We start from the raw sequence: 25,032 nt of genomic DNA on the forward strand, positions 1-25,032 counted from the left end.
CATGAGGACGTCCCTTGAAAATATTCAACGTCATACGCAAAACGCTTGTTCGTCATAACATTGAGATGTTGGCAAGGTCGCTCGCCAGGACGCCTCTTGGCGGGACTTGCATGCATCAGGGCGCTCAACGAGTTCCTCTCTGAAACGTCGTTCAGAAGACTTGGTGTTCTCTGCTCAGACACGCTCTTAGCTACGCAGTTGAGGACGCTTTCCAGGACGCTTTTGAGGACGCTCGGCAGGACGCTTATGAGGACGCTTTTGTGCACATTCGCCAGGACGCTTCGGTGGAAGCTCGGCAGGACGCTTTGCGAGAGAAAAGACTTGTAGAAGGCGTTTTATTTGCTGTTCAGGACGTTTCTTAGGACGCTTGACGCTATATAAACGCTCGTCAAGAGGATGGTTTTTTTCAGGACTCTCCACAGGACATTCCTTTACAGAAATTTTTAAAAAGGATTCGGAGTTAGCGGAGAGACATACCCAATTTTTTCTTCGATCCCTCTTTCCTCTTCATCGATTTCTCTGAGAATCGGGAAGATTATATACTCGGATTCCTGGGTGACTTTCGGTCATGTTAAAGGGTTTTCCCCTATTAGCAAAGTGCTAATAGTTTTGTCAAGTAAGGACGTTTTCCCCATTGTCAAGATACTAAACGTTTTGTCATTTAAGTGGGGGACCCCTCATAAATGGGGTAGTTCTCATTGACATAGATTTTAACGTTTTTATCGTTTAAGCGGATAAACTCATTAACAAATTTCGGAAGAGCACTCATTCATTTTCAGAGGCTCATCCGGGGAGTAGGAAAAAGACTTGTAGACTAGATCCAGGAAGTCTTATGTCCAATATCATAAGAACATTGAACGGTCCTTTTCGATCCTCGGTTCTCTCTTGATGATCTCTATTCGAATATTACTCCCTTTTCTTGGCAAAGAGTCTTGGAAAAGAGTCAAGGAGTTCTTTTAAAAAGTCTCATTCATTAGAACGTGGACAGTCTTTTTCATTTCTTTCTCTCTTCCTCGTCGAGGAAAGATGTAGTAGAGAATTCGATGTTCAAATTACTACAATACTTACGTAGTTTATCTTTGCGTCATTTTGCTAACGCATGGGTCAAGTCATATACGCATATCGTATTTACCTCTGCGGATAGAAGCCGAAAGAACTGTTGTTCTAATGTATTTATTTGACACTCCCTTCAACCTTCCAAGAGTTTTCGGAGTAAGAATAACTATTCAGGTATTGTTACGACAACACCAACTCAGATTCTGTATTTAGCGAATTTTGTTTCGTTTAATATGCCTGCTTGAGAGTCCTTTTGCTCGATAATTTCATACCTATCCCTTCGTAAAAGGAGTAGCTGGCAACTCAGGCAGATAGTGCGAGATGATGAACAAGGCTGCTGTTACTGTGATCTACGCAGTACCGGCTAGCTCGGTGTCATGCGCGGTTGGTTGCGTCTCTCTGCCCTACAATCATGGATTTAGCCTCGGGTTTGAGGAAATTTCTAGTAATCATGAATGAACATGCCTTCCGTTTACTTAGAAATTTCAACAAGATATCTCTTATACTTGTTCGGTGCGGGTTACCGCACGGTACCAGAAATTCTGTACGAATCTACCGCGGCATAGCACTATAATAATGCTCTTCTGCTTATGCAAAGCGCAGCCTTATTTAGGGAAGGAAGCAGGCTGAGTGATGGGAATGGATGAGTTTGCTGGGGACCATTTCCTCGCTGGAGAAGCTTGTTTTCCCTGAATAAACAGCAATTCAGACCTCTACAATTTTTCCTCACGAAGAAATTGGAATAACATCAAAGATCTTGTAATAATTCTAATTTTCTCTCAACGCCTTGAGGATCACCTCGGGTGATAGCGAGAGGGTGCCAGACATCCGAACAGAGGAATAGATGTTCTGGCACATTGTCTGAAAGAATTGGAAGCCAAATTGGTCGGCTCTCCAGTTCCTCGAAGGATGAGTTTGGATCGAGTGGCCCAAATCATCTCGGATAATTTCTCAGCTCTCTCATAGCTCAAGAAGAGAGAATTAGTTATGGGCTTGGGCACGGAACGTAACGATCCTCAAGAGGTTCGTTAAACTAGTGCACGTCCGTGCGGGTCTTCTCGATCGAAGGCAACAACTACTGACGTCTGAGTAATCCTCACTTAGAAGTATGTCGAAAGTGAGGAGAGACTGAGGGCGTCCTTTCGTTAAATTTTTCGTAATATTGAAGACGAAGGAGCTTCCCTCTTAAGTTGTTCCCTTATTCATGATCCTAGAGGATTAGCTTTAGTCACCACATGTTGGCCTCTAAGAGGTTGGATTCACAGAGGTCAGGTAATTCGAGAATTGTCCAAAGACCCTTGCCCGAGAGAATCGGTGTAATCTAACATCGTCACTTAGTGAAGTATCTAATATACTCTCCTCTCGGAGTCTGAAGGCGTTCAGACTATCGAGAAGCGATAAGATCTTCAAGACTATGGCAGTCTCTTGGCCAAGGCAAAGCAGTGCTGCCTATTTTCAGTGTTCAATCGGTGCGGGCCGTTTTCTGGAGATAGTGAAGGGAAATGACTGTTCCTCCAACTCGACCTCTGTGAATTTCTTTATGGTTCTATCTTTCCGTATGAAGTATGAGATAAGATAGAAGTCCTAACTATTGTAGAATATGCAAATATGTTGTTGACGGCCTCTAGGCTCAGAGATTCGGTTCTTCTGTCAAACAACAAAGCTTCACGATCTTTGAGGTCTGGGGAGATCTTGAATTCTCTGGATCGCAGGTTCGGCATGGAACTTAGACGTAGTCTGAGTTTCTGATGCCAAAAGCATTTCGAACCTATACCTTTCTGCGAACTTAATACACGTGACCAGAAAGGCTAACATTCTAACCGCTCTAGCCACGGCAAAGAGGGTTAGTGAGCTTTTAGCCATCATCAGAGGTTTTAGCTTTAAAGGACATAATGCGGTCTGTCCTCTAAGCCTTCCGTTCTTGATAAGAACGAAAACCTGTCTAACCCTTGACCCGAGGCTTGGAGACCAAGGCGGGTATGGCACAAATTATTGGGCAAGGGCATTAGAGAGTCCTGTGCCCTGTCGGGTCTCTCAAGTTTTATCTTGATAAAACTATAGAAAGTCGAGGTCAACGGACAATCTGCGGTGTTCCGTAAAAGACCAGACTAGTTCATGTCCAAGAACACCTGGCATTATAGTCAAGGAGTTCTTTTAAGAAGTCTCATTCGTTATGTTTGCATAAAGATTTGAGATTTTTTTTTAATATGAATGCTCAAGAGGTGAGGGCGCGGCCTCGGAAGCATTTCAATAGGGCATGACACTCAGTAACATCCTGAGTGCCACGCTTTAGCGAAGCAACTCTGTGTTCGCTTCACACTCCCGACGGGATGTGAAGACGACATTTGAGATCTGTAAGTCGCTAGGACCATACATATCCGTAGATATATTATTAGGGGCAGCAAGCAACACGAATCCTATCCTATAGAAAAGGGATAGGTGTGCTTTTAACTTTGAAGGGTTGGGTCGCTTGAGGCGCGTTCCTTTTCTTTAGCCTAGAAGTTATGGAACTAACTTTGATAGGTTAGGTCAGGTGGTGGTTTTTAGCTTCGTTGTTGCCCTCAGAAGTATGGTCATATGGTCTAGTCACATTGTGGTCACGCCCCCGTTGACAGATCATCTAGAGCGCACCAGCATTACAGGTCTCTACCTCGCTGGCAACTCTAGTAACGCAGAAGCAGACTTTGGTGACAGTAATCACGAAGTCGCTATGCTAACAGGTGAGGAACCAAGATGTATATCATCGACTTAATTTAGTTTCCCAAAAATCCTATTCTGTCTCTTCCCACCATCCGAAGGTGGGATTCAGCTATATATATATCTGTCAGGTAAGTTTCATGAACAAAATGTTATTGTTATAATACAATTAAGTTTGTTCATACTTACCTGGCAGATATATATAATTAAAGTGCCCACCCACCTCCCCTCAGGAGACAGTGGCACTGATAAAATATGAATAGAAAATGGGAATAGTTCCTGATATCCGCCTCCCAGCGGCGGGAATGGGTACTACCACCTGGCCGCCCACTGCGTGTGCCGCGAATTTTGAAATTCTGTCGGACTTCGGAGAATACAGCTATATATATATCTGCCAGGTAAGTATGAACAAACTTAATTGTATTATAACAATAACATTTTTCATGTTTAACAAGCATTGTTCCTGATTCCAGTAATTGCAGCTTTGTATTATCCTGACCCTTCCCTGATTAGAGCATCATTCTCCTCATGATTAGAAAGCAGCAGTACTTAGGTCTAACAGAATTTAGTGTTGCCCTTGACGTGGTAGCCAAAAGGCTTCTACAAATGATTAACCTGTAATTTAATTTTCTGAATAAATTCATTTGACTGGCATTTCACCAAGCTTAATTTTCCTTTTGAAGCAATAAAATCTGTCACAACCTATTATATATGTTTATAAGATGCAGGTAAAGCTTTCTGACAGCTCAGGATATAATTATGAGATGAAAGTGTTTTTGAAAGTAAAGCAACAGGATGCACAAACTTTTTGCTCCTTCTTTTGGTGCTTTTCCTGTCAATCATGAACATCTTAAGCAGGTCAATGCCAACCAAACCTACATATGAGAAGTGAAAGACGTTTTACATACACACACTGCACTGAAAGTAGTGTAGAGACCATCGGGCTGGATTCTTCTGACCTTAGCCTAGGCCTATGTTTGACATCGGAATACCATGACTGAAACTGACATAGTCTCTTTGTCTTCAGCCCCCGAAAATTTAGGCCGAGGCCACAACTTATATAATGTATGTCATTGGTTTCAATACTAAAAGGCCAGATTCTTCTGACCTTGGCCTAGGCCTACATCTTGAGCAGGACATTCATTGAATGACTCATTAACTTAGTCTAGGGTTCTATGTCCTTGATGATTTAATCTGAAGGTGCAATATATTTGATGTGTTTTAATAGAGACTAAACACTGTTCTGCATTGAAGTCTCCAAGTATATAGATAACTAATTACTGAAGAGCAAGCAGCACTGAAGTGTCCAGAAATATGGACAACTACTTAACCCTTATTAGACAGGTAAATATATCAATATGCAGCTAATCAACCTGGGTAAACTTTGAGGTGGGCCAGTTTAAGAAACAATGGACCAATGGAAAGAGGAAGATATGCAGGAATATGGATAACTACTTACTGGAGGCAGCATTGAGTTCTCCATGGAATATAGATAACTACTTACTGGGGAGGAGGAAACATTGAAGTCTCATGAATGTAGATAACTAAACTTACAAGTGTAGTTGAAAGATGCATTAGACTCTTAGAATATGGACCAACCTCTTACTGGAGAGAAGCATGAAGTCCCAGAATATGGATGACTATTACTGGAAGAGAAGCATTGAGTCTTAGGAATAGGAAAATGCTTACTGGAGGTAGCATTGAAGTCTCCAGGAATATGGATGACTACTGGAGAGAAGCATTAAGTCTCAGGAATATGGGATAACTACTTATTAGAGAGCGGCAATTGAAGTCCCATTAATTTGATTAGCTACAATACGGAGAGGAACTTGAAATCTCAAGGAATATGATGACTTGTTACTGGAGGGACCCATTGAGGTCTCAGGAATAGGATAACTACTTAATGGAGAGAAGCATTGAATCTCCATGAAATGTAGATAAACTACCTTACTGAGAGAAGCATTTGAAGTCTCAGGAATACGGGAATAACTTATGAAAAAGCATTTGAAAGTCTCCGGGAACACAGATAACTCTTACTGGACAGCATTGAGTCTTCCAGGAACACAGTACTACTTCTGGAGAGAAGCATTGAAGTTCTCCATGAATGTAGATAACTACTTACTGAGAGAAGCATTGAAGTCTCCATGAATTTAGATAACTACTTACTGAGAGAAGCATTGAAGTCTCCAGGAATATGGATAACTACTTACTGGAAACAGCATTGAAGTCTCCAGGAACACAGATAACTACTTACTGGAGGCAGCATTGAAGTCTCCATGAATGTAGATAACTACTTACTGTAGAGAAGCATTGAAGTCTCCATGAATTTAGATAACTACTTACTGAGAGAAGCATTGAAGTCTCCAGGAATATGGATAACTACTTACTGGAAACAGCATTGAAGTCTCCAGGAACACAGATAACTACTTACTGGAGGCAGCAATGAAGTTTCCATGAATGTAGATAACTACTTACTGGAGAGAAGCATTGAAGTCTCCATGAATGTAGATAACTACTTACTGGAGAGAAGCATTGAAGTCTCCATGAATTTAGATAACTACTTACTGAGAGAAGCATTGAAGTCTCCATGAATGTAGATAACTACTTACTGGAGAGAAGCATTGAAGTCTCCATGAATTTAGATAACTACTTACTGAGAGAAGCATTGAAGTCTCCAGGAATATGGATAACTACTTACTGGAAAACGCATGAAGTCTCCATGGAACACAGATAATACTTAACTGGAGGCAGCATTGAGTCTCCATGAATGTAGGACTACTTACTGGAGAGAAGCATTGAAGTCTCCATGAATGTTTAGATAACTACTTACTGGAGAGAAGCATTGAAGTCTCCATGAATTTTAGATAACTAACTTACTGAGAGAAGCATTGAAGTCTCCAGGAATATGGATAATTACTTACTGGAACAGCATTGGAAGTCTCCAGGAACAACCAGATAATACTTGCTGAAGGTCTTCAGGAACAACAGATAACTTACTGCTAGAAAGTCTCAGAACACAGATAACTACTTGCTGGAGGCAGCATTGAAGTCTCCATGAATTTAGATAACTACTTACTGAGAGAAGCATTGAAGTCTCCAGGAACACAGATAACTACTTACTGGAGGCAGCATTGATATCTCCAGGAATATAGATAACTACTTACTGGAGGCAGCATTGAAGTCTCCAGGGATGTAGATAACTATTTACTGGAGGCAGCATTGGAGTCTCCGGTTCACAGATAATTACTTACTGGAGGCAGTATTGGAGTCTCCAGGTCACAGATAACTACTTACTGGACTCAGCATTGGAGTCTCCTGTTGGAGACTCCAATTTTGCCTCCAGTAAGAAGTTATCAATCCCTGGAAACTTCAATGCTGCATCCAGTAAATAGTTATCTACATCTTTGGAGACTCCAATGCTGCCTTCAGTAAGTAGTGATCTATATTTCTGGAGACTTCAGTGCTGGCTCAAGTAAGTAGTTATCCATATCCCTGGAGACTTCAGTGCTGCCTCCAGTAAGTAGTTATCTCAGTTCCTGATGACTTCAATGGTGGCTCCAGTAAGTAGTTATCCATATCCATGGAGACTTCAGTGCTACCTTCAATAAGTAGTGATCTATATTCCTGGAGACTTCAATGCTGTCTCCAGTAAGTAGTGATCTATTCATGGCGGCTTCAATGCTGCCTCCAGTAAGTAGCTATCTGTATTTCTGGGGACTTCAATGGTGCCTCCAGTAAGTAGTTATCTACATTTGTGTAGACTTTAACTTTTGTCTCTAGTAAGGTGTTATCCATATTCCTTGAGAATGGGCCACAATTAAGGCCTGAAAGTACTTAAGTTTTAGTAAAGTAATATATTAATAACTCACAAGTGAATAATTTATACTCAGTAATCTTGTGGGTTTCTTTTTTCAATGTAAGGAATTTTACGAAAATGGGAATTTGACAAAAAAAAGAAGACATATAGCTTCAATCAATCTGTATTTCTTGAGTCTTATAACAAAGGCTAATACAAAATTATGGTTGTGAAAAACACTGAACATGACAATTGTGTATTACTACATAGTTTTTAGATAAGTGCTATAAATTCATTTATGAAACCAGCTCATTTTAATAAAGAAAACTCATATATAATTACAAAAAGCTTGGGTGTTTTACTTTTAAGCAATGATTATGACCAAGGACTAGCTCAAATGAGGGGAGAAATCTAGCCATTTAAGTTAAATTTAAAGAAATAAAATCAAAACCTGACGAATACTGAAAGCAAAAGCAATTCAATCCAGCTCTTATTTCTATGTATCTACCCATTTAAGGTGCATCTGGTTGCAAGGTCAAATTGCTAATTGTATACATATAAATATTCAGTATTTAAAGTGAAATACCTTACAAAGCACTTAATTACATTACACAGGGTAATTCCATTGTCAAGTTGGTCTTTAACAACCAATGAATTCTCGAACTACCACCATAGTTGTCATGAACTCATATGAACCTCACTATTCTGTGAATGATCATCATGATCATCGTGGAGTTTACTTTCATAAAAATGAAAATACAATTGATGATTTCTTCTTGACGTTTTCTTAGGTCACATGTGGAGGGAAATTTTAAATATTGAATGAGATATTTGAAACAGTTAGTTTGACTTCAATAACTTTTTTCACACCCTCACTAATATCACTGTGTCGCCTTCCACGAAGACACAGCAATATTGGTGAGGGTGTGAAATTGACACTAAATAATGATCTACCATGAACAAAAGTATGATCCCAGCAAATGCCTGCAGCAGCCACACCTGAATGGAACAAAGGTTGGCGATTATGGTTAGTAAGCACTGAATATGATTTTCACCATTGCTATTTTTATTATTCTGTTATTATACGATTTTTCTATATATTTAACGACTTAATTAACTGGTAATGTAAACTATTATTCTTATATCATTAATATCATTAACACATTGTCCACAGTAGTGATTAGAAAATATGAGCATTGGCATCCAATATCTCGACCATTTACATCCGTCGTTACAAGACAAACAGGCTTCATTGCTGTGTTACCAGACCATTTTCATGAAACATAAGGGGATGGGTTAAAGGAACACTTTAAGGCAACTGTATGTAGTACATACACTCACAATGGTCCAGTTAGAGAGCTAATAAAGAGGAATAAAGTGATCTTCGGACAGCTTATAAACTTTCTGAAAAACCATATCAATGTTATTATAGGTATGCAACGAATGAAAGTTAAACTTGCCGTGCAACTGTTGTCCAAAAGTACTTATAAATCTTTTGATCAATTCGACAACCAGGGATATTTGAAGAGAAGGGCTGGAAAATTACAAGCCATTTCATTCGGCTTGTTGATAGGTAGTTTGATCCGTTTTATTCTCAACTGCCAACAGATAGAAAATCAAGAAATGCTTATGTGACTAAACCTGTAAATGCAAGACAAAATCTTTCAAGACATGAATAGAACCGCTAGAGAAACGAAAGTGAAGAAAAGTACAATGCTCTATCCTTTGTCTAACTTGCTGAAAATGGCAAAATAAAAACTTGGCATGACGTATACTCTAAATTACAGACTAAATCAGGCTGGGTTGGGGCACGTTTTTGGTTGCAAAAATCAAATTGGAGCATACGATCAGCACCCATCACTAGTTGCATTTAAACATCGTCTCAGAGCCCACCTTTTAGGAAAAGACAGCAAACTTGTAAGCTCAAAGAGCAACATTTAAAACTGCAACAGTGAAAATGTAACATCCACCTCATTTTCCCACGTCTCTGACAAGCAAGACGTATCATTCGAAGACGAAGGAAATTCCCTTCAGAAAGAACCCAGTATATCAGCAATTTTATTTTGCTTACCAGTATTTAATAAGGATGATCAAAGTGATGACTTCAAAGACCAGGAAGTTGAACAAACATGGGAAGATGCCATATGTTGGCGGGTTCATTGCTCTCAAGTTTCCACAACTGGAACATTTAGGAGCAAAAGTAACAAAGGAAGATGACACAAAGATTGGTGCCATAAACTTTAGTGAAGGGAAACTAATGAAACCTAGTGTTTCTTGATCATTTGAAATTATGGATAGGATGTTTGATTCTCACCATGGGATGAAAATTTTTTAACAGCCTTAAAAGGACCGATAATTAAATTAGCGGATATAATTAGCAGTCTCATCCAAATAACTTCAGAAGTCGAAATATTTTGTTCCATGCCATACAGTTTTTAGAATTCGAAATTTGAACAGACACATTAGTAGTTCCAGAAAAGCGGTGCATAGATTGGAAAAGTTAGCGACATAACTATATATGTGCAAAATGTGATTTTATGGAGATCTGTTAAATGTATAATTTATTTACATATATTATATTATTGTTTAGAATGTTTTTTAGAACTCGCCCATGATTATTTAATATATTAAGATATAGTTTTCATTCTGACTATTATTTTCCTTCAGAAACATAATAGTATTTAATAACGGATAAAAAGAAGAAAGCAAAGGTAGGTTTTCTAAAATTTCAATGTTATTTGGCAAAAATGTTCTTATGATTATTCTCCTTAACATAGTAGAATGAAGAACCTACATCTGACTATTAATTTAATAATCGAATAGCTTAGAGTATTTAGAAAAATAAAAAAAGAGAAAGTAAAGGCAGGATTGGTATAGGTTAAGGGGCCTGACTGTGGTTACTGTGACGTCACGCACCTATACTCTGTTTTTTTTCATCTGTCCATCGCCTGTGGTGTTTTTGTATGGTAACACTGCGTCCCGGGCTTTAGATAGTAACGCTATGCTTAAGTTTTAGGTAAATAAAAGGATATCTGGGTGTACATTTGCAACTGAAAAGTGTTTTAATAATTTACTGTATGCAAATTACACCGTTAATATTCGAAATAGGATATTATTATAATCGTTGAATGTAAGCTGAATGGTAACTATCTAAAGCTAAAGCCCGGGACGCAGTGTTGCCATACAAAAACACCACAGGCGGATGGACAGATGAAAAAAAACAGAGTATAGTCATTTTATCCAGTACCCCAGTTTAAGCTGCGCATGACAAGACCTTATGTTCGCTAGACCTTGGTTCAACTAGACCGTCTCACTCGGCACACACAGCACTGGCTCAATTAAGACTTTTTTTTTTTTTTTTTTTTTTTTTTTTTTTTCTTTCTTTCTTTTTCCTATTTTCTGTATTGCATTTGATTATTTTCTTATTTTATCATTACGTTCAATTTATTGTGAAATAACACTTTATTTTTCATGTGAATTAGTACTGCTTTTACGTACATATTATAGTAAAGATTTTACTGCCTCTTCTTCTCTCCTCAACAATACCATGATGCACGATAACTTAAAATCATTCATTCATTATTCCTAAAAAATATAAATGCTACCTCCCTCTACCTCAAGTTAGCTGTGTATCACCGCAATGACGAATGATTTTGTTAATCCTATGTGCTAAATTTTACTGTGAAAAGCTTTGTTCTTTCATTTACTATTTTGTTAATATTGTTCAACTAGACCGTCTCACTTGGCGCACTGGACACTGGCTCAATTAAGACTTTTTTTTTATTTATTGCCTTTGATTGTTTTCATACTTTATCATTACGTTAAATTTATTGAGAAATTCCCTTTTTATGTGAATTGTTATTGCTTTTACATACATACAGTAATATTTTAACTCTCTCTTCTCCTCCTCAACATATTAACGCTCCCTCGTTCAGTCTCAAGTCAGCAGGGCGTGACGTCACTGCGGTTACGTACAATTTTATACCTCTTTTATGCTAAATGTTATATTGAAAGCTAAATTTTATATTAAATTCTTTGTACTTTAATGTATTATGTCGAATATTGTTATCATTAAACTATATATTGTAAATGAAAAAATAAATTAATACAGTTTAACTTGTCAGACCCAGTAGGCTGTCGAATACAATACAAAATTTTCTCAAAAATTTTGTTCAAAAAACGGAAAGTTCAACATATGAAACGTTCGACAAACGAGGTACCACTGTATACATGTATGTATATATATATATATATATATATATATATATATATATATATATATATATAGATAGATAGATAGATAGATAGATAGATAGATAGATAGATTGTTCTGAACTGCTCGTTCCCTCCTAGAAAACGTAATCTAGCACTCTAAAGAAAATGGCCTTGAATGGAGGGACAAGAGATCACAACAAAGAAAAAGAAAAAACAACTACGGCAGAAGGCCGATATTACTGAGAAAGGAGGAATTTACATAAAAGCTGGATTTTAGTTTTAAATTAACTATATTTACATTAATTTACATAGGTCCAGGAACTAATAAGGTGGTTGATTGTCGATCCACCGGAACACGTGGCTGGGCAACCAGACATGGAGATCAGAATTTTGTACAAATGGGTTATTTTAATGCAAGACTTATTCCAAAGGGTTCTCAATTTTTCCCACAATCAGGCATGGTGTTTATCTGCAAAGAGATTGCATTCTAGCATCAGTAGTAAGGCGAAGAACACGTGGGGGAGCGTTACACACTACTTTCTTTCAGTCTAAAAATTTGCAAACCACTCAAAGGGGCCTGAAATGACTGCGAGTTTACAAAGGGCTATTACGTTGCTTGAATTAACTAGGGGTGTTTACGAGCATCACAAGGAATTAATCACAGCATTGAACCAAAATTGCAGGGAGTGAGGAGCTGAGCAAAGGAGGGGGGGAAGTCGCCTTGGAAAAATGGAAGTGAAATACAGACAAAGGCAAAACAATTCCCTGACTGAACTGAAATTTACTCTCACAGTACCTGGAAATCCTGGGCTTGGTAGTCTTCTTATCTGCTGATATTCCTGTGCACTATGGGATCCCCCAGAGGAGGCAGAGGGGGGAGTAGAAGGGGTGAAGTGGAGTTTGCAGGGCTTGAGAAAGCCTGAGAAAGTCCTGCTTCCGAGCGGTTCTGAGTGAGTTCTGAGAGAGTCCTGAGTTTCTGAGAGCTTCTGAGGGCGAGCTGCTGCTGTCCTGCTCTTTTAACATTTTACCTGGTAGGCTCCGCCCCAAATCCGGATTTTCCCGGTGGGGGGGCAAATTCAGAACAGCCAATGGGAGCAAAGAGAGGTTTTCTAGAGAATGGAGGCTTTCTGTTCAAAGGGGCAACTTGCATATAGGCTAGGAGGAATGAGTCTTGTTATAAAGAAATCTTAACTTTCCTTGGTTCTGGCTTAAAATCCTGAACAATATATATATACATAATTAAGCATTTGTAATAATTACTTTAGTAAAACTGAGGAAAAACTCTTGCATGATATGTTACAATAAAATAAATTATAGGCCTACGATTTCTCACGGCATGTTTAATGAAGAGAAATATATAAGTATAAATAACAAAAAAATAAATAAAACATGAATTCTCACAGGAACCCTAAGGTTCCGCGGAACCCTGGTTGAGGATGGCTGGTCTAGAGGAAGGGGCAGAGGTGGTCATCAATAGTGTGGGTGCCTCTCCCTCTCCTTTGCCACGGGTAGGCGTCAAAATCTCGAGCACAGGAACCCTCAGATGCCCGGGCACATACGCTGGCGAGGTCATTACACAAGAACACACACAACACACTGAAAGGAACAGAACACAGGCAAAAAAAAACCCAACTGGCTTGGAAGGAGAGCAAAGCGTAAGTGTCTACTCTTTAAGGCAGTTAGGAAGAGACTGTGTCACAAGGTTATGCACGGTCGCTGACAAGCTTTCACCTTGTACGTGCAGGCGTTGCCAGATCTCACAGATTCCTTGCTTACAATCTCTGATTGTATTAACCAGTTTCCAGCTGTGCTGGGAAAATATCCTATTGTAAGACCTCTGGTTTGTTAGCTATGAAAAATACAAATTGATTTAAAAATTTGTCATTTATAATCAATAGGCCCCTTGCCATCCCAGCTACATGAAAACCAAGTACATATTCTGCCTTCTCGCATATTGTCTGAGAGATATTGGTCTTACGCAACTGGAGAAGCTCCTTCCTTGGGAGTGGCTGCCTCCTCCCAGGGGGACTACTCCCGTCTTCTTGCTAGCCCAGAGAGCGGTGCTCACTTCTGCGAAGAGAATTTTCCAGCCTTAGAAGTGGATCATTTGCCGAGGAACCTTTTTAAGGTGTTTGAAGTGCTAAGTTTTATGGACTGGGCCATTGGCGCATTAGCCAAGAAGATTTGGGATTTTCCCAATCTGCCTGAAGATTTGGCAGCCGATTGACATACTGTGCTTCCATGCCAATAACCTAGACGTTGTGACGCCAGTTTTAATAGACACAATCAATCAATCGTTGCTCAAATAAGGCTGTTAGGGACAGTTCACTACAGATAGTGTCATTGTTATGGTAATCCTTAAGAAAAGAGAACTGTGGGGCTGTTTTGCTTCCAAGGTCGTCACACCATCACACAATTCAGCACTTCTTTTTTCACCCCTACATGGTCTATACCTGTTCCCACAAGCAGTAGTTGAGAAGATCGCCTCTCACCTGCACAAGAAATCTGTGCAAGACCTTCTTGCCCAATCTGCTAAATGTCCCAGGGATTAGGCTCCTGTTGCCTCTTGAGTTGTCATCTCCTCTTTAGCCTCAGCTGTTTCAAGGCATCTGACAAAGGTTACAATCTAGACCGCAAGGAACAGCTCGTTTTGCCTCGGGAGCAATCAAAAGGTCCTCCTCTAAACCTACACCAGAAAGTGAAGTCCTAGTCCTTTATGCACCTTTAGGGGCCAGACTCCATCTTTTTTAGGAAAGATGGAGAGAGAGAGAGAGAGAGAGAGAGAGAGAGAGAGGAGAGAGGAGAGAGAGAGAGAGAGAGAGAGAGAGAGAGAGAGAGGGGAGAGAGGGGGGGGGGGGGGGGGGGGTTCAGAGCAATGGGCAATTCAAGTTTTGATGGCAGCCTTCTTTAGCCAGCACTCCTATTGAATTAGGGGCCTACTCAGGAGGATCTGAGAAATTTTCAGTCCTCACAGAGGAAGTCTCTTCCCTCTCAAGAAAGGAGCGACAGAGGTAGTGGAAGATATCGAGTCCAGATTTTTCAATCTGCTATTTATGGTTCCCAAGGCCACAGGGGGTTTGAGACCAGTCCTCAAAGTGAGTGCCATGAATTTTTTCATCAAGAAAACAAAGTTTCACATGGAAACGACTGAGTCCGTCCTTGCTTCCATTCACCAAGGGGATTGGATAGGTAATCTCTCTCGACTTGAGAGACTCATACTTCCACATTCCAATACATCAAGATTCAAAGAAGTATCTCAGATTTATTCAAGAAAGAAGTTTTTCAGTCTCGGGCATTGTGTTTCGGACTGTCAACAACCCCACAAGTCTTTACCTGAGTTCTCGCCCTGATGAAATAGTGGCTCCACTTGCTTCAAAGGATTGATTGATTGATTTTGAGTTATCTGGCATCACAACTTCTAGAAAGGAAAGGTGCATGAAGGATGGATGGATGTATAAGTTTTAGGGCAAAAGCCCAGGCACTAGGGCCAAAGAAGCCATTCAGTGCCGTAATGGAAAGTAAATAAATTACATTATAAATGAGTTCATAAGTGTAAGAAGAAAATGGTTCATATATATAAACCTTACCATAATGAGAAATGAATGAAGAAATAAAATGCTTAATAAATAAATTATATATATATATATATATATATACTATATTATATATATGGATATATATATAATATAATATATATATGATGTAATAAATAAATAATTAAATGTAATTAAAATGTTTATAGACTTTAAAAAGGAGATGAGAGCAGAAATATCTGCTTCATCTCCCAAAATATCACAAAGGGATTTACCCCTAAGATATCTCTCTCTCTGGTTAAAATATCTGGGGCAAGCAACCAGAATGTGTTCCACTGTTAGCATCGCGCCACCGCAAGCACACACTGGGAGGCTGCCATCTTCTAAAATAAACTGATGGGTCAAATAAGTGTGCCCAATCCTCAGTCTGCTTAAAACTATTTCTGTTCGCCTATCAGACTGGAAAGACGAAGGCACGGCAAATATATTTATTTCTAATATTCCTGTACTTTCTATTATTGGCAAGATGAGAAGTACATCTTTCTTGCCATTTGCTTAAAATATACGACCTAAAAGGACCTTTTAGATCTGTATGAGGCGCTTTACTAAAGGCTATTTCTGATGAGACACTAGCAGCTTTCGCTTCCCTATCTGCCATCTCGTTTCCGCAAATCCCCACATGTGAAAGGACCCAACAGAAAGAGACAGATTTACGCAAATAATACAAATGGAGGATGTGATGGTAATTGCTTCATAGCAAAGGAAGTTAAAGGAAAGGAGAACGCATTTTTGAGAAGTTCGGCAGTAAGGAGGCTTTCGCGCCCGTATTGGAGGCGCCTATCTTTGTGGTTATTCTGGAATCGTTGGACGTGTTGTGGAGCGCAAAAACGCGCCAATATTACGGGAGAAACGCCGCGATTTTTGATGCAATACCTCGTCTAGATTCATCTAAGAATGTCTAGAAACCTCGGGAGTCTGTGACGTTCGCCGTAGGCTCCGCCCCCAGAGTGCCGTATAAATACGACGAACGAACTTTGGAGAGCAGTGATCGTAAGAGAGAGAGAGATCGTAAAAGAGAGATCACCAGTTAGTCACAGAGAGCCACAGATCAGATTATCAGTGAGAGATCAGCAGCAGCAGAGATCTTCCGTGAGATACGAGAAAAAGGAACCGACGAAGTATCAATCAAAAGAAGTTGTTCGAGAGTTGGTTGGATATTGGTCTAGTCGTCTTCCAGTGTGGACGACCGAGTTATCTCGACGTCGAGTAGACTTCAGAGAAGAAAAGGTCCTGTTACAGGTGTTGGGGAATTCCTGCCTTACAAGAAGATTAGCTTCTGCAATACGGAGTCAAGAGGACGTCCGCAATCGCCGATCTACTCTTATGAAGCCAGCGCGTCGAATCGCCAAATCGAGTAGCAAGTATTTTAATTGCCGCACTGTTCCCCAAGTTCATGCAGTGTAAGATTCTATCTTTTTTATGCATTTACCTTTGTTAGTAAGCTTGTAAATAAACCTTTGTTGTGTTAGTGTTTCTTTCTATATTCATATCCCCAGTTTCAACTGTTTGTGTTGATAATTATTTTTTTATTTCATATCGAACCTGAAGCGGACCTCCCTCAGAGGCCGTAACATTGTGTCGACCCTTTCCAGGATATTTCGACACCATAAAATTGTCTCTGAGATCTCTGGATCCGTAACACAGGAGCGATTCCCGAACCTTTTGAACTAACAGATGGAAGCTATTGAATTTTTTAATAGCTTCTAAAGTGCTTTTGGAATCCGAGTAATTAGTGTCGCTACTTTAAAAAACTATATCCAGGGCAGAGACTATGGCTGTTAATTCTGCTGTGAATATGGATGCAAAGTCAGGTAGTTTAGCTGTATACGCTGTATCACCAAGGATAAGTGCACAGCCAACACCACTATCTGACTTTGATCCATCTGTATATATTTTTGTCACATTAGTATGGACAGTTTCGTGCTCCAAGAATTTTCCCCTAATCTCTTCCTCAGGACAGCCTTTTTTGTTATATGCTTTTTTGCACACGGATGCTTCTGGAATAAGCCATGGAGGATACACAGGATGTTTTACTTCCATGACTTTCTGGGATTTAAGATGATTTACCCGTAACATCTTCATTTAGTCTAACTTGGTATGGTCTAGACTAGAGGCTCTTATACCAGAAAAGACCCGTGAGTCTGCTTCCATCAGCACCTGGAAGGAGGGATTTTTTGGAGCACTTTTAATTCTAGCCATGTACCTTAATCCTAATTCTTGCCTTCTCAGATCAAGGGGAAGTTGGTTAGTATCAACATATATACTTTCAACAGGCAAAGTTCTAAAAGCCCCTGAGCATATTCTCAGCCCCATATTGTGTACAACGTCCAGTTCCTTCAGCCTGGTTTGACAAGCTGTGGAATAAATCTGACAGCCATAGTCTAGCTTGGATCTATACAACGAGTCATATAGTCTCAGCAGGGATTTTTTTATCAGCTCCCCAACTAAATCCAGAAACAACCTTTAAAATATTCAGAGATTGTTTAACCTTAATCTTTAAGGCATTTATGTGGCTGGCCCATGTCAATTTCTGGTCAATGGTCATTCCAAAACATTTCGCTTCATTTTCTTAAGGAATGATAGATCCTTTTAAACTAAGTGTGGGAACCTCTTCCACACGCTGGCACCTAGTAAATCGTACAGAAACTGTCTTAGAGGAGGAGAATTTAAAACATTCTCATCAGCCCACTTTGTAATAGCATTAACAGACCTTTGCAGATGTTTACATACTGACGAGGCATCATATCCTGTGCAGTATATTGCAAGGTCATCAACAAAAAGCGAGCATTTAACAGGTGATGATTTTTTTTGGACTATACTGTTTATTGCCACTGAAAAAAGTGTTACACTTAAACCGCTTCCTTGTGGAACACCCTCCTCCTGCACAAAAGGTTGGGAGAGTGTGTTGCCCACTCTAACCTTCAAAATTCTCTCTGTTAAAAAGGAATATACAAATTTAATCATTCTTCCACATATGCCCATCTTGTGCAATTGTTTTATGATGCCAATTCTCCAAGTAGTGTCATATGCTTTCTCAAGGTCGAAAAATACGCCGATAGTCTGACATCGTTTGGCAAATCCTTGCTGGATTTGATTGGTCAGCCTCAGCAGGGATTCAAGGGTGGAACGATTTTTCCTGAAACCAAATTGAAATGGAGATATTAGTCTTTTGGTTTCCAGGTGCCAAACTAATCTGGTGTTTATTCATTTTTTCCATCAGCTTACACACAGCTGCGGTAAAAGCCTGTTGGTCTATAGCTTGTGGCTTGGGAAGCGTCTTTATTAGGCTATTTTATGGGAACAATTATGGATATTTTCCAGTCCTTGGGTAAAATTCCAGTTTCCCATATTTTGTTTATAATCTTGAGTAGATACTTTTTGGCATCATCTGGGAGGTGTTTAAGCATTTCATATAAAACTGAATCACCCCCTGGAGCTGTTGATTCAGTTGAAGAGAGGGCCTCCCAAAATTCTCTTAAGGAAAATTTGTGATTGTATGGTTCAGATTTTCCAGATTCAAATTTCAGAGTCATTTCGGCATTCCGAATTCTTTGAAATTCTAGAGAATAATTGTCAGGGCTGGAAACTTGAGAAAAGTGTTTTCCCAGCTCATTGGCAGCTTCAGTGGGCTCTGTGATCAGAGTGTTATTGACTTTTAATGAGGGTAATGGTGACGCAATAAATTTTTGACTTAAATGTCCTGATTTTGCGCCACGCCACTCTCAATGGAGTTCTGGAATTGATTCCATTGATATAGTAAAGCCAACTTTCTTTTTTGGCTTTCTTATAAAAGTGCCGCTGCTTGGCTAACGCATGATTATAGATTAATTTAGACTGAGGGGAGCCACTAGTTTTGTATTGTCGGTAGCACTTCCTAGTGACTTTCCTCAGAATACCATATGTCTTATTCCACCAGGGAATTGCAGCTCTACGAGGTTTACCTTTTGTCTTGGGAATCGAGCCCTCAGCACTCTTCAGAGTGGATTCAATGAAGTAGTCATAGGCATCCAGGTGAGAATGAAATGACTCAAACTCCCTATCTAGATTGACTCCTTTACTGAACTTGTCCCAGTCAGCATCCTCTACCTTCCACTTAGGTAATGTTTCAGATGGAGCATTTACAACATACGTATTTCAGATGGATCGAGTAATGATCGCTTTCATTCAAATCTTCATTAACAGACCAGTTAAAATCAAGGTGGATATTTGTTAAGGAAATACTGAGGCCCAGTGCAGAGAGATGATTATTATGAATGCTGTGGAAGGTCATTGACCCATTATTATATAGGGCGACATCATTCGTGTCAATAAGGTCCTCGATTATTTTCCCTTTGCTGTCTAAACACACACTTCCCCAAAGGGGGTTGTGGGCATTAAAATCTCCTAATAAGAGAAAAGGAGTGGGAAGTTGGTTAATCAAGGACTAAATATCTCCTATGTTAAAAGAGAGGTTTGGTGGGAGGTATAATGAACTAACTGTTGTCCTCATGTCTAATATGACCGAGACAGCAACAGCTTGTAGAGTTGTATTTAATTGTATTGTGGAGTGCCGCAGAGATTTATTAACAATAATTGCAGCACCTCCTGGGCACGATCACCAATTGGGGGAAAAGAGTTAAAAATAGCATAATCAAGTCAAGGATTATAAGGAGAGTTACCTAACATAGTCTCCTGCAGGCATACAATCCCTGGATTAAATTCATGCATTAAGACTTTAAAGTCTTTTGTCCGGGCTCTGAGACCCTTACAGTTCCACTGAAGGACATCGAACTTGAATGTTATGGGGGTAAAATATACTACTTCCCACTCTTTGGAGGGGAAGTACTGATCCTAGGGTGAAAGGAAAATTCTCCTTAATAAGAGATTGTTTTCTTGATCCCTTTTCATCTTTATCAGACAGCAGGGTTCTTGGCTGACACACAGATTTCTGAATTCGAGGCTGATGCTCAGGATTTTGACTGTGATTCTGTGCATCACTACTGCTATTAGTCTTGGGGCGGCAAGACTGATGAGAACTTGCATGTCTTTGAACCGGATCTGCTTTTGGTACTATCTTCCTTGGCGGAGAGATCTCTTCCAGAACACTGTACCCATTTGAAGTTTTTATGATATAACTTTCATTATTCGGGGATGCATTTCTATACACTTCCTGGTGGATGCAGCTGTGGTTTTATAAGGTTTCATAGTGACTGTGATAATTGATGGATCCGAGCTAGATCTCTAGTTTGGACCACTCCTTTGGTTGCTTCTTGGTGAAATTATTATTTGTGGCCATTTCCAAACTTTGCTTAGGGGCTGAATTTGCAACCGTTACATTTGTATCAGCTTGAGAGGATAAATTGTCCATGCTTTTGGAAGAACAATTTTTAGTATTGGGCTTCAAAACACGTGCTGACTTAAGTTTCTGATTATTATTTCCATTGCAAGGAGAAACAGGTTTCCGATGCTTACTGTTAGATTCAATTACTGGTGGCCTCTCATTGCTAGAACTTTTCATCAACTTTATTACAGAAGCATAGGTAGAGTTGGCATTTTTGTTAGCCCCCATTACCACACGCTTTGCTGCACTGATGCTGAGATGTTCATTATCAGCCACTGCCAACACGTCTTGCTCAAACCTGTACCTGAGGCAAGTCCTAGTGTTTGGAGAGTGATCACCCTTGCACTGGAAACAATAACGGGCTGCTTCACACTTGTCCAAATTGTCATGCTCAGCAGAGCACTCACAGCATCTCTTATTGTTTCCACACGAGTCTTGAATGTGGCCATATTCAAAGCATTTGCAACATTGTTTAGAGTTTCTTTTATATTTTTTGACTTGCATCCTCTCATGGCCAACATTGATGGTATGATTCAGGCAAGTAATTGGAGGAGAAGGTTAAAAGCATAGCTGCATCCCCTCCCAATTTTTTTACATGAGATACACAAGGAGGGCACCTAAGGAGAAGCTCCTCCTCATTAAAAACATGCAAGTCTCGGGAATAAACTACCCTTTTCAGCGTGTTAAAGAATCTTTGCGATGTGATAGCCTCAATATTTCCACTTTTAGGGGGTTTAAACTTTGATAGTAAAACAGCTTGCGTCTCATTGCCTGCTTTTATGAGTAAGTTCTTTCCATATCGTTTCAGATTACCGATAGGAATAGAACCTACTTTGTTCTCAATACATTCAGCAGCTTTAATGAAATTTTCCCTTCCCTCCTTATAACTGGCAACATGCCATATAGGGGGAGGAAGCATCCTGGTATATGTTATTGGTCCACATTCTTCATCCTTAGGAACAAAATCAAATGGCTCATCGTTCAAATTCCTCACTGAAATACCTTGGTGCTTAAAACAGTCATTTAGAATGTGGCCATTTAATTTCAGTTGTGCCTCATTAGCTTCTTGGGGAGAGGAAAATCTAATGTATGCAGAAAAAGACTGCTTGTCTTTTTCTAGAAGCATTTTAATCCTATCCACCCTACCAAACTGTTTTGCAATACACTATGCAAGCACTCGTAGTCCAACGAAAGGATTACATTAGTGCAATAAACCACTCTATTATTCACATCAAATCCACCAGTTTTAATAGCACCCTGGTGTCGCGGTGCATGGTTCCGTGTGATAGCCAAGCTCATATCCGTGTCCATGCCTGAAGTTGTCGCCAGTGCCGTTAAGTCGTCAGATCCAGGGAAGGGCAAACATTGGTCAATATCCATAATTTCAATATATTTGTAGACTGCTTGGTTATATCAAGAAGGTATCGTGGGTCAGTCAGGTATTCAAATTCTCCACCAATGGCACAAGTGAGAGTTGACTCCCAATGGTCTACCCCATACCCTACCCTTACGGGATAGCACCAATACGCTTGCAGTGGCCCAGGTATAAGCCTATTTGCCTGCTGGGAGTTCAGCCCCCACTAATGAGGACCTACTCCCCACTCCAAATGTATTGGTGGGCTTCCGGACAAAAGCCAGGAGTCCCATCCCAAACACCAGCCCCCGTGGATTCTGTGGTGAAACTAAACTGAATTTTAGGGCCACATTCGGTACGATTTCATTCAACCTTAAGCCCTCCTGCACTAGCTTTGAATGAGACCAAGTTACAGTGCTGAGGAGTTTAGTAACTTACTTAAAGTCAAGAAACCTTGCATTTTATTCAACAAAAGTGCAGTTAAGAAACAATCAACTGTATTTCCTGCACCAATTCTTTTTGGGTGACGCCACACGGGTTCACAAAGACGCATTTAAAGTTTTAATACGTATAATTAATATTTAAAGAACAGAACAATTATTCAAATTACGTTAAGAAGCAAGAAAAACTAACACATTACTGCAAAAATTATTAACAAAACGTTACGTTACTTCGATAGAAATAAAACTTAAATGGCAAACAGGATCTCAGAATATCCTAATGAAGAAGTTACTGCAATGGCGTCGACGATTCACGAGGTGATGTGGCTGGATCTTACAAGAATATCTTCTTTTACTTGCCTTCGTGGAGTCAGATGCTAGAATCAGAGAGCTTCACCTTTCCAAGTTTCCACCCTAGAAGAAAACTCGGGAGGAGTATATTGCATAACACAGTTGTCACATATACAAAATTACAGGGTTACGTAACAAACATCTACTTAAAAACAAACATCAAGTGCTTTAATCGTAACCCAACATACAAAAAAAAGGGATTTCGTCCAGAAAGCAATCATAAATTACTGGCATGTGCCCTTACAATAAGAAAATAATATATACATAATCTCCACAGAAAGAAGTTTGACAACACTGTAATTATACGTCATCTAATTATATAGAGATGGACAAAATATGCAAAAAAAAGTGGTTTATTACTTTGAATATCAATGTACTAATTTATACCAACTCATTGCTATAGTTAATATAATAAAACTACTTCTGTGGAGCAAATAATCATATAACGTATTTCCATAGAAACTGGGAAATTTTATTCAAAACAAGTACTCATAAAAAACTAGGAAATTTTATTCAAGGGGAATAAATGGCAATTTTTGACAGATTCCGATGGGCTGATGTTTGGAGATGGTTCCGCCCTCAAGGTAGCAATGGGAGGGTCCCATCACTACCTCCTGGGTCCAAACCATATCAGGTGGCAATTCAACCACCACAACTCTCACAATCAGCTTCGAATGCAAACCCCTTCCAAAACACGATCCCTTCTCAGACTCACCTAAGCAGTAAAATTTAACATAAGTGGAAAATTCCACATAATTAAACCGAAATGCTAGTATAAAATATTACATGGAGAAGGATGTAGTAAGAATGAAAAAATTGCAGAAAGAAGGAAAAGTTCTGACTATAATTTAGTTGGATCAGCAGCTGGGCCCCAAGGACCAGTGAGAGAGCAACCCCACCAGGCATCAGAGCCCAGCTGCTGGTCCCTAAGCCCCCTACCCATGCATCTAGGGGGAGGTGCATGAAGGACCTGCAGATGACCCTTCTGTCGATGCAAGACCTAGTATTATTACTGAACCTTAAGAAATCTCAGCTGACGCCATCTCGACAGATTATTTTGGGGGGGATGAGGATAGATACTCAGACTTTTCGGGCATTTCCATCCCCCAAAAAGAGTGGAGGATTGCTTAAAGGTGGTCAGTCTTTTCCTGTCTCTCCCAACCTGTTCAGCCACTCAGTGGATGAGTTTGTTAGGCGCTCTAGCTTCTCTAGAACAGTTTGTGAGGTTTGGAAGGTGTCATATGAGACCTCTGCAATTTTTTCCTGAGGATCAGTTATGATTGGAAAATAAATCAAGATCTGTGTGTTTTTCGATAACAGGAAATTGAAGAAGACCTGCGGTGGTGGAACTCCACAGACAGACTGCTAGAAGGGTAGTTTCTCTTTGTTGTGAACCCCAACCTAGAGTTCTTTTCAGATGCATTGGACCTAGGTTGGGATCTCTCCAAAGCGGGGGGGGGGGGGGGGAGAGAAATTTTGGGAGTGTGTGGACCTAGGTTGGGGAGCTCTCCTGGGGAGGCAGGGCAAAGAAATTTTGGGAGTGTGGTCCCAAGAGTGAAGTCTGCACATCAACGTAAAGGAGCTGAGAGCAATTCATCTGGGATTGCAAAACTTTTCAGACGAAGTCTGCAATAAGATTGTGATGATATTCTTGGACAACACATCAGCTCTGGCTTATATCAGACTTCAAGAGGGAACCCATTCATTCTCCCTGTACAAAACAGCCAAAGATCTGCTTCTTTGTGCAGAGAAATCATACAAAGTTGATAACTCGCTTCATTCAGGGGAAATACAAAGTGACAACGAATGAGCTGAGTCGCCACAAGCAGGTACTCCCCACAGAGTTGACACTGGACCGTCAGGTTTGCTCCAGTCTGTGAAAGTTGTGGGGGCAGCCAATGCTGGACTTGTACAAGACATCCAAGAACAACCATCTTCCTCTGTTCTGCTCCTCATTTCCAGACCCACTAGCTTGGGCGGCAGATGCTATAATGCACAAAAGGTCCAACCTGGATCTCTGTGCCTTCCCTCCATTTGGGATTATCAACGAGGTCCTCAGAAAATTCCAATCTCGCCTAAATGTCATAATGATATGGTAGTTCCCTTCTGGCCACAGAAGGATGGTTCCCAGAACTTCTCAAACTTTTTATGGACTTCTCAAGACTCTTAATTAAGATTTCAAGTCTGCTCAGACAACCCCATTTCAGGAG

General features: G+C 40.0%; 1 protein-coding gene across 1 annotated transcript in view; it reads left to right on the forward strand.

Annotated features, from left to right (window-relative positions):
* LOC135210327 (uncharacterized) overlaps positions 1–25,032 on the forward strand; it is a 702,311-nt gene that overhangs the window by 417,295 nt on the left and 259,984 nt on the right.

This window comes from Macrobrachium nipponense, chromosome 39, assembly GCF_015104395.2.
Source record: "Macrobrachium nipponense isolate FS-2020 chromosome 39, ASM1510439v2, whole genome shotgun sequence".
Lineage (NCBI taxonomy): Eukaryota > Metazoa > Arthropoda > Malacostraca > Decapoda > Palaemonidae > Macrobrachium > Macrobrachium nipponense.